The 13,595-nt window shown below is 42.1% G+C and overlaps 1 long non-coding RNA gene across 1 annotated transcript; it reads left to right on the forward strand.

The window, feature by feature from the left end:
• Positions 1-1,776: 1,776 nt before the first annotated feature.
• Positions 1,777-4,852, forward strand: LOC143695027 (uncharacterized). The gene is made up of 3 exons (XR_013183912.1): positions 1,777-2,426; positions 4,321-4,452; positions 4,637-4,852. It is a non-coding gene; the product is annotated as an uncharacterized LOC143695027 (long non-coding RNA).
• Positions 4,853-13,595: the final 8,743 nt, after the last annotated feature.

The following is a 13,595-nucleotide window of genomic DNA, read 5'->3' on the forward strand; positions in this document are numbered from 1 at the left end:
TGGAGTTTCCTAAGCTCAAAGCTATTTAGAAACTCCTTCAAAGGCCTTCAGCTAAAATTCCTCACCAGCCATGAGGTGTTCTCAGGTTTAGATAGGGATGTCTTGTGATAACCAGATGGGACATTTTACTTGTTCTCAACTATCACAGTACAATTCAGGCACAAATTATCAGATAATTGGCTTTATTTATTGACTTTATTACTACTGATCCAGAACTGGATGTAATGGTCACAGAAATTAGAGGGAAGAGACTGGATTCTGCCACAGTGCTTGCTCTGCTTTGTGCCCAGGACACTCTTGAGGAAGCCAGGGACCTATGAAGTGAAGGTGTATAGAAAGAAAAGGCAGCAAGAAAAGGAAGTGCCAAGGAGCCCGCAGCTCTGAGTAGCTACAGCAGGACTCTGGGCTGTTCTGGTGCGTGGCCAGAGGAGCTGTCAGAATCCACCCACAATCTGGTTGTGACACGTATTGCTGCATCACACTCCCACATGTGATTTGTGTTTATTTTCCTGAGAACAAGATAACATTTCATAGTTGTATTGCAATAAAAATTCCTACTGGTGAAGAACCATGAGAGAGATAGAAATATGCATATATTCATATATAAAAATAGTAGAGGTGGTATCAAGAAATACTTGCTTTTTAGAAAGCTTGACAGCCAGGAATCCTTCATAAATTTCAGATGAAGCTAATCCCTGTTTTCCTCACCATCTTCCATATGACTAATAAATGCAATCAAAGCAAAATAAAAACATGTTTTTCGAGCATCTCAGGAAAACTCCTCTTAATGTGTAAGGAGCAGCTCATTTGTTGTTTTTATTCCACAGGCAGATATTTTGACAAAGAGGTTCTGATCACACAGCAGTACTAAAGCTCTCTCATTTCTCAGGCTAGGAGGCTGCTCATCAGCTGAAGGATGCCCATGACCAGCAATTAGCATCCTTCTCATTTAGGAACCCTGATTACACCTTCTAACACCTTCTTGTGTTAGTGCTGCATTAGGGGTAGTTTATACCATCTTGATTGGGGGTGTGAGGTGGTTTAGAGCAGCAGCAGGGAGTAGAGACTTTTCTTACTTCTCTCTGTACCAAAGAAATCACCAAAATAACAGGTGAAAGCAATTCATCTCCCTGCCTGCTCACCTGCTGAGTGTTCCAGGCTTCCATTTCTGCTTCCCCAATCAGGCTTTCGTTCTAATCAGTAAAATTCAGGAGAGTATTTGTTGCTGTCTCGAGTTTATTTATCATTTTTTCCCTATGAAGATATTAATGTCAAAGTGAGTTAAGTTCTGCTGTGACAGCCTGGTCTTTTTTGCTGCTCCAGTTAGAATTATTCACCTCTATAAAATCCACACTGTAATGCCCCAGCCTGCTCCATGGGTTTAAGGGGAGGTTGTTTGATTCATTCTCTCTTGATGGCTTGGGGAAATAGGAGCAGCTCTATGTGGCTTAAATTCTACCTGGCTTTAAACCATGACAATGATACATTCAGGGAAAGGGTAATTCTTAACAAAAATAAAAGTAATTGAAAGTAAAAATAGAGGGGGTGACTGAAATATAAAAAGTATGGACTGAAGAATATGAAAGCGAATTCCAATGCTTTGCATTGCAAAAGATGGAAAGTGCCTTTTTGTATGACAGTGTCTGTCATGCAATATACTTGGTTAGCTTTTATAGTGAGAGAGAGGCACAACCAGATGGCCAGTCCAATGCTGTGCAGTCACTAACTGAAGGAGTCTGTGGGTGTTTTTTGTCTGTGGGTAAGAGCCATTAATTTCTGTGGGACATGAGAGCACTGTAGCAAGTCTGCATAAGCACTCCCAGACAACTCCCACTGTACCTGTCAGTGTAGATGGAAATCAGAGTTTCTGCAGTCCAGTGAGGAAGGGAACTGTTTCTCTTGCTTTCTGAGCCACCGTTTGACCACGAGTTTCTTCATGGAGGTCATGACCAAGTTTCAGTTCCTTCAGTGTCAGTGTCTTGTGTCACTGGCTAAATTTGAGGTGCATCTTGACTTCTTGTTGTTCTTGATGAGCACATGCAGTGTTGTGCTTTCTTGTGCTCTTTCTGATGTCTCTTCAAGTGACTGGACAAGTGATTCGCTGTGATGCCATCGTTGATTTAATTCATGGCATCCAAATGGTATCCACTGATGAGGACAGCAGGACAGAACAGCATTTCACTCTGAAAAGGACAGTAGAACAGAACAGTGTAGCTTTGGAGAAATAGATGAAGGTGTAACTGAGTCAAACAGAAGTCATGCAAAACACAAGCAGGATGCCAGCTCAGCTCTGCAAGGCTGACCAAACAGAAGTATGTGCAAAACAATGATCCTGTGTTTTTCAAAAGTGGGAGTCGAGGAACAGCCCCCTAAAAAGGATGTTGAAGACAGACCCCAAAGAACCACAAGAGAACTTCCAATAAAAAGTATGACTATGTAAAATAAAGTAATGCATATACATTATAATAATAATAAATATTATAAATAAATAAATAATATAATATTATAAATAATAATATAATAAAAATAATAAGCAGGCAGAGCTAATGAATATGTAATCTGTGTGTGGGAGCTGGGGTTGTTGGCCTGGAGAAAAAACAACTCAGAGGTGATCTTGTCACTTCTACAACTCCCTCAAAGGTGGTTGTAGTCAGGTGGGGTTGGTCTCTTTCTCCAGGCAGCACTGACAGAACCAGAGGACACAGTCTCAAGCTGTGCCAAGGGAAATATAGGTTGGATATTAGGAAAAAGTTTTTCACTGAAAGAGTGATAAAGTTCTGGAATGGCCTGCCCAGGAAGGTGGTGGATGTTTTTAAAAACAGACTGGATATATATGGCACTTGGTGCCATGGTTTAGTTGAGGTGTTGGGGCATGGGTTGCACTTGATGATCTTGAAGGTGTCTTCCAACCTTGTGATTCTGTGAATTCTGTGTGTAATAAAAACTCTTTACCAATGCTCAGGGCACTTAATTAGAGGGGGAGTCCTCAGAGTGACCAGCACTGCAATAAACAGTGCCTACTTTCTAACACTCAGACTGTGTTGGAAAGGTTCTACCTGGTCACTTTTAGTATCACCACAAGGAGAGACCTCTATCATGAGGATTCACCACTGGAGCTCAAGATTGATGCTTTGTACTCTGAAGATAAGATTAAATTAAGATTAAATTAAATAAGATTAATAAGGTTAACTATGCCCAATTGTCTAATTGTCCAATGTGTGCACTGGCTTTATTTGCAACAATGTTGATTGTTTGAAGCCAAGTGGAGTCTGCCAGTTTGGAGCAGGCCAGAGGTCACTCTGCCGTTTTGGGGCAGGCCATGGGTCAGTCACTGTCCCCTCTCTAAATCCATGTCCCACAGAAATTGTTTGGGTGGTTTTTAAGGCAGACCTTTGATTTCTGTGCAGCAGTAACAGCAATCCTGCTGACACAACCCAACAACCCCACAGGTCCTCCTCACAGCCAGAGGTTGTGAGCATGGAGGCACTTGGGCAGGATGAATGCCCCCAAGACAGGGAGGGAAAAGGAGGTGAACTTTAAGGTCCTTCCAATCCAATCCTTTTGTGATTCTCTGATACTAAATCAGAATCCAAACGAGTTGACCATCTGTACCAGATTTCTGGAAATTCAAGCCTGCTGAAGCAGCATCTTTCAGTCTGGAGAAGGGTTCTCTCATCTTCATTCTGTTTGCAGTGAAGGCTTCAGTCCTTTGTATGTTGACAATCTCCAGTATGTCTGTTCTATCCAGAACAACAAATATTGCCATTGCTGAAATGTCTCTAATCATTAAAGTCAGCCCCAGACCTGCTGTGAGTCTCTGGGGCAGAACTATGGAAGGACAATCTCTGCCCATCTCTGCTTTTTAGTCAAGTGGCTCAGATTTCTCTCCTGATTCCTGTGCCTGATCACAGTTGCCAGGAGGATGCTCACCAATGGCAGCAGACAGAGTGCTGAGGAAAATGGGATCAGTTAGAACTGTACATTCCCTCATGTTTTCACTGTGAGCTGATGGAGGGGGCAGGGATTCCAGCTCATTGATCCCAGGTGAATGAATTGCTTTGAAGATTAAAAATAAAACCATGAAAATCCTTGTGTTGGGTGTTTGTAGAGCATGTATCGAGTCAGAAGGAATCAAAATTGACTTTTGACAAGTTGGGGGTTGACTCTTCTGTGTGATGCATAAGCAGCAGCCAAACCATTTTCTTCATAAGAGACCCCATCCCTTGATCAGTGAACTTAAATTTTAATTCTCTCTGCTGTGGGCAGGTGTTTGGTTTGCATGCTGGCACTACCTAAGCAGGTTGGTTTCTCTCTTTCCAGATGCCAGTTTATGTCATGGGCATCACCAGCACTCAGACTCCTTTCTCCTTTGGCAATGCTGTGCCAGGGTTAACGTTCCACTGGTCTGTCACCAAGAGGGACACTCTGGATGTCAGGACAAGGCACAGTGAGGTAAAGTGTGGGTGTGTGTGCAGTGCATGTGTGTGCAGCTTGGGCAAAGGAAACGGCCACATCAGGGCAATGCAGGGAATATTGCTGCCTCCACTGCCTCAAAACCCAGATCAGTTGGCAGCACCTCGGTGCCAATGTCTGGGCTTTCCATGAGTCCAACTTGAATCCCTTTCTCCTGTCCAAGGCTGCTTTTCAGCTTCCTGCAAACTACAACTTTGCAGTGGATGTTTATGGCAGAGTAAAGGGAAGAACAGGCCTGAAAGTTGTAGTGAAGGTCCTCGATGCTGCAGCCAACCAGTTCCACAACATGGCAAGAGAACTGTCCGATGAAATCCAGATTCAGGTAGGATGATTTTCTACATGGTTCATGTTGAAGTATCTCCTTCAGAGCTGGACTGAAGTATCTGTCTTTGAAATCAGGAATTTGAAATGCAGGAGTAACTTCAGCTTTAGTTTATCTTTATGAGTCCTTACTCTTGTTTGTATAATGTTCCCCATTGGGGCTCATTCCGTTCATGGGCTCATGGGGGCAGGGGTCTTGGAGATATAAATTTTTCTGAGCATGTTTCTGCCAATGTAAAGGTCCTTTTCTTAATTGATTGAGAAGAGATTTGGGGATTTTGCATTTAATGTTGAATTTTCCCCATGTTCACTTACTGCTTGTTCCTGACTGTTTTCTCTCCTGAGAGGGAGAAGGGCTGCTGGGAATGTGTCTGTTCCAAGTGTCTGTTCCAAGGTCCAGGTGTTATGTGAGTTGAAATGTCTGAATTTTTCAGGTAACTAAGCAGTGCCAGCTCAGGCCCAAGCACTGGTCGTTTCCTATCTCGCAGGAGATTTGGTGTGTACCAGCAACAGCAGGTTCGACACCTCGTGCTAGTACAGGGACGAGAGATTTTTGTTTTAGAAAATAAAACAAGCAAACCCAAGCAGTGAGGAGTGAAATCACTGAGCCAACGCCCCGGGCTGTCCTCACAGCCCGGGCTTGGCCATCCCTGAACCCCCGGCCCGGAGGGCTCCGCGGCAGATCCTGTGCTCCTGGAAGTGCTCGTGTTGGACACTGCGGGATCTGCTCAGGGCAGAGGCTTCCCTTTGGGAGCTGCAAAGCACAGAGAACGCCCTCGCAAGAAGTTTTTCCCTCGGCAGCTGGAAGCGAACCCCGCCACGAGGCTCTGCCTCGGCACAGCCGCTGCTCGGGGCGGACGCGGAGCTGTTCCCTCTGATCTGCGCTGTTTCGCCTCAACTCGTGGAACAATCACCGCTGCGGTTTCTAACTAAGTCCAGGCTTTATCTCTGATGTGCTTCGGCACGAGTGTGTGTTCTGTCCTAGAACAGTTGTCTTGTAAATCGCCGGTGCTCGGGGCAGCGCCGTAAGAGCCGCTGAGGGGAGGCGGCCCGGGGCAGCAGCTCGGCCAGGGCCGAACAGTGGGGGCTGTTCGGCCACCTCCCCCACCTTCCCCCACCTCCTTCTTACTTCTCATTTCTCATTAAAATGTTCTAGTACAGGACGGGGAAACACTGAAGTGTCCTACTGTGTACTTTCGGGTTTTTTTCATCTATCAGACTTGGAGTGTGGCAAACGGGAATGAGGAGTCATTTCAAAGGCTCAGCTGTGATCAGCAAGTGGTGTCCGTGAGGGTTAAGGATGAAGAGGAAACTCCATCTTTAAATATAAATGCTTGAAATTCTGGGCAAGTTGTGTTATTTCTGTCGAGGGAGGGGATTGATCCCTGAGGGGGCAGGAGATGTCACCTCTCAATAAGGCACTGCTGGGAAAAAAACCTCAGAAACGGAGGGAGTACTGTTTAGAATTGGAGAGTGCTATTGCCATTGCTGAAATGCTTCTCTCTCTAATCATTAAAGTCAGCCCCAGGCCTGCCCATTTCTGCTCTTTGGTCAAGTGGCTCAGATCTCTCCCCTGGTTCCTGTACCTGATCACAGTTACCAGGAGGATGCTCACCAATGGCAGCAGACAGAGTACTGAGGAAAATGGGACCATTAGTTAGAAGTTAGAACTGTACATTCACTCGTGTTTTCACTGTGAGCTGATGCAGGGGGTAAGGGGGGAAAGTGGTGTCTTCCCTGAGCACAACCAGCAGTTTTGTTGCCAGAGGCTGCAGGCAGAGCAGGGAGTGCATAATCTTAGTAATTTTTCCTCCACTGTTGAAAGGGGATGGCTTGAATAGCATTACTTTCCCTCCTCACTGAGTTCTAAAATCGGCTCCATTGTCTGCTGGTGCATTTCGTAGTATTAACATCATTACTCCTACAACTATGACCACTACCCAAGGTGAAACCCTGCAGGCAAGAGTTTGGAAAGCTGTGTTTACACTGAACCATCTTACTATTCCTCCCTCATGTACAATACCTGTTATTTTATTGCATTTTTTGTTGTTACAGTCACCAGTACCCCTGGCCCTGCTCCAATCTGCATTTGCAATTTGCAAACATGAGCCTGGGAGGGCCCATGGGATCTTGTTACCTGGGGATGTGGATATTCTTGTGTCTCCAGAAATTCCAGGAGTTTGGTGAATGCCTGCTCCTTGTGTTTGACCTGTGTTGGATAACACCCCTCAGAGCCACAGACATTGCTGTGGCTCACCTGGCTTCCTGGAATAGTGAGAATGTTTGGGTGACCCCATTGCACGCACTAAACCAAACAAAGCAGCATCAGAAACTGAAATATTACACCTGGCCGAAATATTATACCCGGCAGTTCAATTTATCAAAATCACACTGCTTGGTGTCAGCAGTTAGGTAGAGATCAAAGCAAGCCAGCATATGGCTTGGCAAAATCCAGAGCACTGCATAAGGATCTGATTTTGCTTTGTAGAGACCATGCATGGCCAGGAATCCCCAGTAGGACAGTAGGGGGGCCTTGCACCATTGGTTAGGTGTGGTAACACCCAATACACCACGCATTATAAACCACACTGCACAGCACAGATTGCAGAGAGCACTGAACACACCATCAGTAGATTGTCACCATGACATTTATGGAATGTAAAGGAACACATAGCTGCCAGCTTGTCTCTGTACTGGCCACTAATGTAGATAGCATTTGCCACATGGCTTCAGGAAACCATGCAGCTATTGATTTTTGTTATTATCCCACGGGCATGTGCGAAGATTTCGATGGTATGTGCTGTATGAATTGAAAAGATGAATCAAAATCGAGTCACAAACGCATTCAGGAATTAATGGAAACTACATAGGAGATGCTTGTACTGTGTTTGCTCTCTTGTCTGCAGAGGGCCCTGCAGAAGATGGTAAACAGCATTTGTGGTTGAAAAGCAAAAAAGGGGAACTGTAGGGGAACAGGAATGGGGCTGTAGGCAGCCTTGGCCTTGATGAGTTACAGCTGTGTCCTTGAACAAGACATGTAAACAGCTTTGAGGGAGGAAGAAGCATGGAATGCCAAAGTGTGTTGACATTTACACCAAGAAACAGAAATTTATGACCAATTACAAAAGTGTAGAAGGCGCATGCATGTCGTTTGTTAGCCAGTTATAATGCAAAAACACGTGCGTGTTATGTGTGCGATATAGAGAAAAAGTATAAAAAGTTGTACTGTGGGATAATAAATGCTGATGCTTGCTGCCATCTTCAGTGTCAGTCTTTTGTCCACCATCACACTACAACTTTTCTGGCTTGCAGAAATGTTGAGATCTGTTCACTAGTGGGAGGTCTTGGATGGGTGGATGTGACAGAAAAAGAAGTTAATTATTCTTCAGCAGACCATGGTTTGAATTACATGCAGTAGATAATGTTTCAGGGCACAACCTTGAATAATGAGGAGAAGACAAACTGTGTTTTCTAGCAGCCCATCTTCTGGCAAGCTGTTATTGGTTTGAATATTTGCATGACTGAACAGTCACATTTGGTAAAAAAGAAAACAATTAAAATAGTGTTCTGGGTTTTTTGTTCTGAACAGATTTATAAGAAGATAAAATCCAGTATTTCCCTCTTCACAGTGCCAAATTAACCCAAATTGGAAGCCACCTTCACATAATCCCATCTGAACACTTGCAGTATGCTTCATTTGTTTAAATTGCCAAGACAACCAAGCCTTTGGGGAGGCACCTTCTTCACAGTTTCAAGTGCATTTCAGCTGAAGGCCAGAGGCACGACATCAGTCATCACAGATTACTTTTATTCCACTCTAAGCGCTCCATTCATTTGGTGTGATGCCAGCACCCTCCAGAGAGTTCCACAAAACCTCCCTGCATGCTTTGGATTTGAGATGAACTAACAGATACCTGAGGTTACAGATCATTAGGAACAAACTCCCTAGCAAATACCTCGCTCCAGAAATGGAGGATTGTGAGTTACCCTGGCTGGGTTTGAAAGCAGCTGCAGGTAACATTGACAGGGATTGATGCTGTCTCCTGGCAGTGCTGTGGGTTTCACTGTCCTTGCTCTTTGCCTCTTCCTGGAGTGCTTGGGCAGAGCTGACTGCAGGGATGCAGGGATAGGGACTGTTTGGCCCTGGCAGCACACACACTGATTTTACCTCTCCAAAGGCAGGATTCATTCAGGACACTATTTGCAAAATGCCAACCCTTGATTGTTTAAAATGCAAGCTTAGGCAGGCTGATTTGAACTCCAGGCCATGCATTTACTTCAGATACACTCATCTTACAAATCTGGATGAATTTACAGCAAAAGATGCAATTTAACTATGAGGATTTAGAGGGCATGCAGTGTCCAAGGATAAGGACATGCATAAATGTACTGAGGAGCAGAGCACCTGTAATTGGAAAGATGCATTTTGAAAATAATTTAGAAAGTTAATAAAATTTTCAGATCCTTACAGATGCTCTTTGCATTGAAGGAGTATCTTATGCTCCACCAATTGGTATTTAATTAAAATATGTCCTTTATAAGAAGAGCTAGGATTTAAAAAAGAGCATAGTTAAATGACTGAGATACTGCTTCACATTTGAATTCTGAAGCAAATATGGTTTCTTGCAAATATTGTTCTTGCACACAGTCCTGCAGTATAACTCATCTGTTTTGTTCACTGCATGAAGAAAATCAGGCATAAGCTGGAAGGAAAAACTCTTTATGGAGTTTTCAGCATAATTTTTTTAGTGGAATAGAATTACAGTACCTAAAGCCAAGCAGGTGCAACATCTGGTCTGAAAGAGAACTCCAGAAAGGTCAAACAGAATGTGAGAGTGTGTTCTGAGTCCACAAAAAACTACTGCATCTTATTGCAAAGCTCTAGAATGGATAGTGTAGGATGGGGTTTTTTCCTTGTTTGTTTCCTTGCTTGTTTGGTTTTTAATTTGGTGATTAAATTTGAAAAACAGGGCTATTCATTATTTATACAGAAAAATCCCATTTGTCTTCTGCTTTTCACCAATGCTTTCCAATTTAGAAAGGGTCACTTGACTGTAATTAAACCAAATGTTAGTGAATAATTCAGTACCTTTTTTCTTCACCCCATCCTATTCATTAGTTAGGGCCAAAAGGCTGCAACTTTCAAATAATAACAAATCTTTAGTCAATAATTAGTAATAATTAAAGACTCAAAGCTGTTATAGCAGCTAGTTAGGAACAAAGAAAATTCTGTTTGTGAAATGAGAACTAATAAGGAAAAAATTAATTTCTCATCAACTTAAATATTTCTAAAAATGTAAGCTTTCATACACTGTACTCCTGGGAATCTCTTTGTAATTTCATTTGATAAACACAGAGCTAAAATTGGCATGCTTGTAATTAATTTACACTATTGCATAAAAACATGGGGAGAATAATATTCACAGAGAGAAACTGCATGGTGCAGTTGCTTTAAAGCTTTTTTCCTCTTTCTATGAATTATATCAGATATGTAGTTACATAAATCAGAATGGTACTTTGGGGGCTCTTACAGTCTGAGGTGGTTAAAAGATTTACAGATTTTAAGTAGAACTCAGTGACTGTAAAATTAGTTAATATTGGGCTATATGGAGAATCTTCTATATTTTTTCCTGTGTTTCACACAACTTTTCACAAACCTCTAACATGAGAAAAAAAATTAACATTCTAAACTAAAATTAAACTGAAATGAGGAAAAAAATTTACCAATTGTATGAAAATCTGTTGACAAACACTGTTCTGCCATTTTGGGTCTGGGTCATGATTAGAACTGTGAAGAACTGTTTAGCACTTCCACTGGAGGAAAAGTTCAAATTGCAGTTTTCTGCTGGAGCAGAGTTCATCTGACAAAAATCTTTAGTCCTGTAGGATTCCTGTGCTTCCAGTGTAACTGAGCCTGGCTCCAGGTGCAGCATGGGGGATGCTCATGACCTTCTAAGGGGATCCTCCTGTCTCTTCATCACCTCCTTAGCAGTGCTATGCAGAGAACTGATCTAAAAGAGTGACAACTTACTCAAAAGGACCCACAACCAACGAGAAAGGCCAGTGGGAGAAAAAGGAGAACACAAATATGTTCCCAGGATCCCAAGAGGAAACATTTCTAAATAACACAAAACCTGGTGGCTGGAGAGGAGAAATAAACAGGCAGATGGATGTCGATGTGCTCAGGGAGATCACATGGGAGTAAAAGCAGACTGATGACACCTTGTGGGGGGGAGCAGCTCTTCTCTGGGTGAGAACAGTCACCCCAATTTCACTGCATGCACTGATCTCCAGAATGGAAAGCAAAGGGAGGCAAACGACCTTCACAGGTTCCACACAAGCCAGCATGATTCTGACAATGGGCTCCCAGTTTCCTGCCTCAGCAACAGAATACAGAACCTGGCAATGCATTTAGGAACTGTTGGAGACAGGGCCCTCTCCTATGATAGATCCCAGGTGAGGGAATCACCCCGGCTTATTGTGAAGTTCAAAGGCAAACAGGAACAAATGTTTTCCCACTGTATTTTGGGTCTTTTCTAGGCTATTTCTTTTTGCATTCCACCACCTTATTTAGCTTTGGAGTGCTGCAGGGCATTGAGAAGAGTCCATAATTGTGCTGGGTGTTCTTTCTCCCTTAGCAGTTAGTGAGAAGTTAGAACAGGGCCCTGGGTACAGGCAGTTCAGATTTGCCAATCTCCCGTGCTCTCCCCTGCATTTGTCAATGACTGAGTTTCACCAACTATTATGCTGCCAATTTGCCTGCTTCTGTTCCCATGAAGTTCATCACAGCCTTCTCTTAGGAAGATAAATAATTTTGTTATCTGCAAATCCTGCTGACCTCATTTTTCTGTTCTACACTTCATTTCTGCCTTTCTGGATAATGAATGAGTGTATTAAATGCTAACTACAGTCCAGCTCCTTGGGATATACTAATATTAACCTCCTACTGAATTGAAAACTGACAGCCTAATGAATTAAAACTCTTTGCATGAGAGCAACAGTGTTGACATAGGGAAAATCAGGATGACTTGTATTTTACTCCTAAGCTGAAGAAAAAACCAAACCAAAACCCCTCTCAAAACTTTGCAAGTGCAAATACCTGAGATTTTCACTGAATTTAATGATGGGTCTTGGGGGAAAAAAAAAAAAAACAGGTTCCGTGAGGAAAAACCAAATCTAATTAAAAAAAGGGGGGGAACCACCTCTGTATTCCTGTTTCCTTTGCTGTTTATGGAATCACTGAACTATAAAACAGTACCCTAAGCATTTCCCCCCATGAAACTGCTAAAAGTGCTTTGGCTAGAATATCCTTGGAACATCAAAGCTTGTTTAGGTATTTGATCCAGAAGGGACAAGGTAAGCATTTATAGCTAATCAAGCCTGAAGTCAAAGATGAACAAGATGAACCAAACTGATGACTACTGTAGCTTTAATCATGCTGGCAGGACATGCTGCATTGTCAAAGTCATTTAGATTTTTCTGGATATCAGAAAAATTCCTGCATTTCTCTGACACTTTTGTAGAGTATCTGTACTGGATATTTCTGAGAGCAAAAAATATATTTGGAACAAACATCACCAAGCCACATAAAAAGGGCAGTTTCTTAGTATTCTGCTACTGTTATAAAAATTAATATATTAAAACTTAGATGTGTTATAAACTTCAGCAGAAAGTCTAGAGTTATTCCTGGAACTACAATACTTCAGCATCTAAAAATTATGTAATTTATACAGCAGCTTTAAAAACTCTAATTAGTGTCTTCTAAGTACAAATGGTCTTGTTTGAATTTTGTCCCAAAGAAGAGGTAGAAGAATGCAAAAAATGTTAATGAATATTCACATGCTTTTGAAGCGAACCTCCTTCATGCATGAACATTTTGAGGAACCAGTTTTTCTTAGAAGAAGTGTGCTACTTCACAGAAAGTGTGCAGGTGTAATAATGCATTTAATTAAAAATGTATTAAATGAAACCTGTGTTACTAAACTAATAGGCCTTTCCATGGGAAACCATAAAGTTCTTTGGGAAATTTGCCATGTTTTATCAAAGGTTTCAATAAGTTCTATCAAAGCAGATTCCTTTACTCAGGTTAGAAGAGCTTACAAAATGCCTGACCTCTAAAATCACTGTCCTGTGCCTCACTATCTGCAATGAATTTGTCTCAGGGACATTCTATTTAACCTTTTTATTTGCTACAAATCTGCAGTTGCAAATTCACATCAAAGACAACTTTTTTGCTCCATAAATTAATCCAGTTTTTCAATGTTGAACATTTCATTCCCCACAGTAACTTGATTGGTAGGTGGCTTACCTGAAAAAGTGACCCTGAAAGGATTTTAGGAGACAAAATAGAAATCTGGGCACCTGAGTGCAATGTGCACATGATCTGTTATATTCTGTGGTGTATTGCAGCACCTCCTGCTTTTCCACTGACATTCTGCTACAGGAAGTGATGCCTCCTTTGAAGGACTCACTGTGCATGTAACAGAATTTAGGTTTCTTCAAGGTTGGCAGAAGGAGTTGAATTTTTAGTACTTATGTATATATTAGAATGAAAAAAAATTATTCAAAGAAATGCAATTTTACAATTGAAATGCACACTTTCTAGTGTCTCTGTAAATGGAGGTCTGAGATCCTTATTCAGGATCAGAACCCTCCAGATCACTGCCCATGCTGAGATAAATGAGGTCAGAAAACTTCCACATGAAGAGAATGGGAAAAATATTAAAGATGATGAGATTTTATATATTGTCTCATGTTGGTGTTTAATGCATAAAAAATAGCAAACCAAGAAGAGTGTTAAT

This window comes from Agelaius phoeniceus, chromosome 11 (assembly GCF_051311805.1).
Source record: "Agelaius phoeniceus isolate bAgePho1 chromosome 11, bAgePho1.hap1, whole genome shotgun sequence".
NCBI classification, from domain to species: Eukaryota; Metazoa; Chordata; class Aves; order Passeriformes; family Icteridae; genus Agelaius; species Agelaius phoeniceus.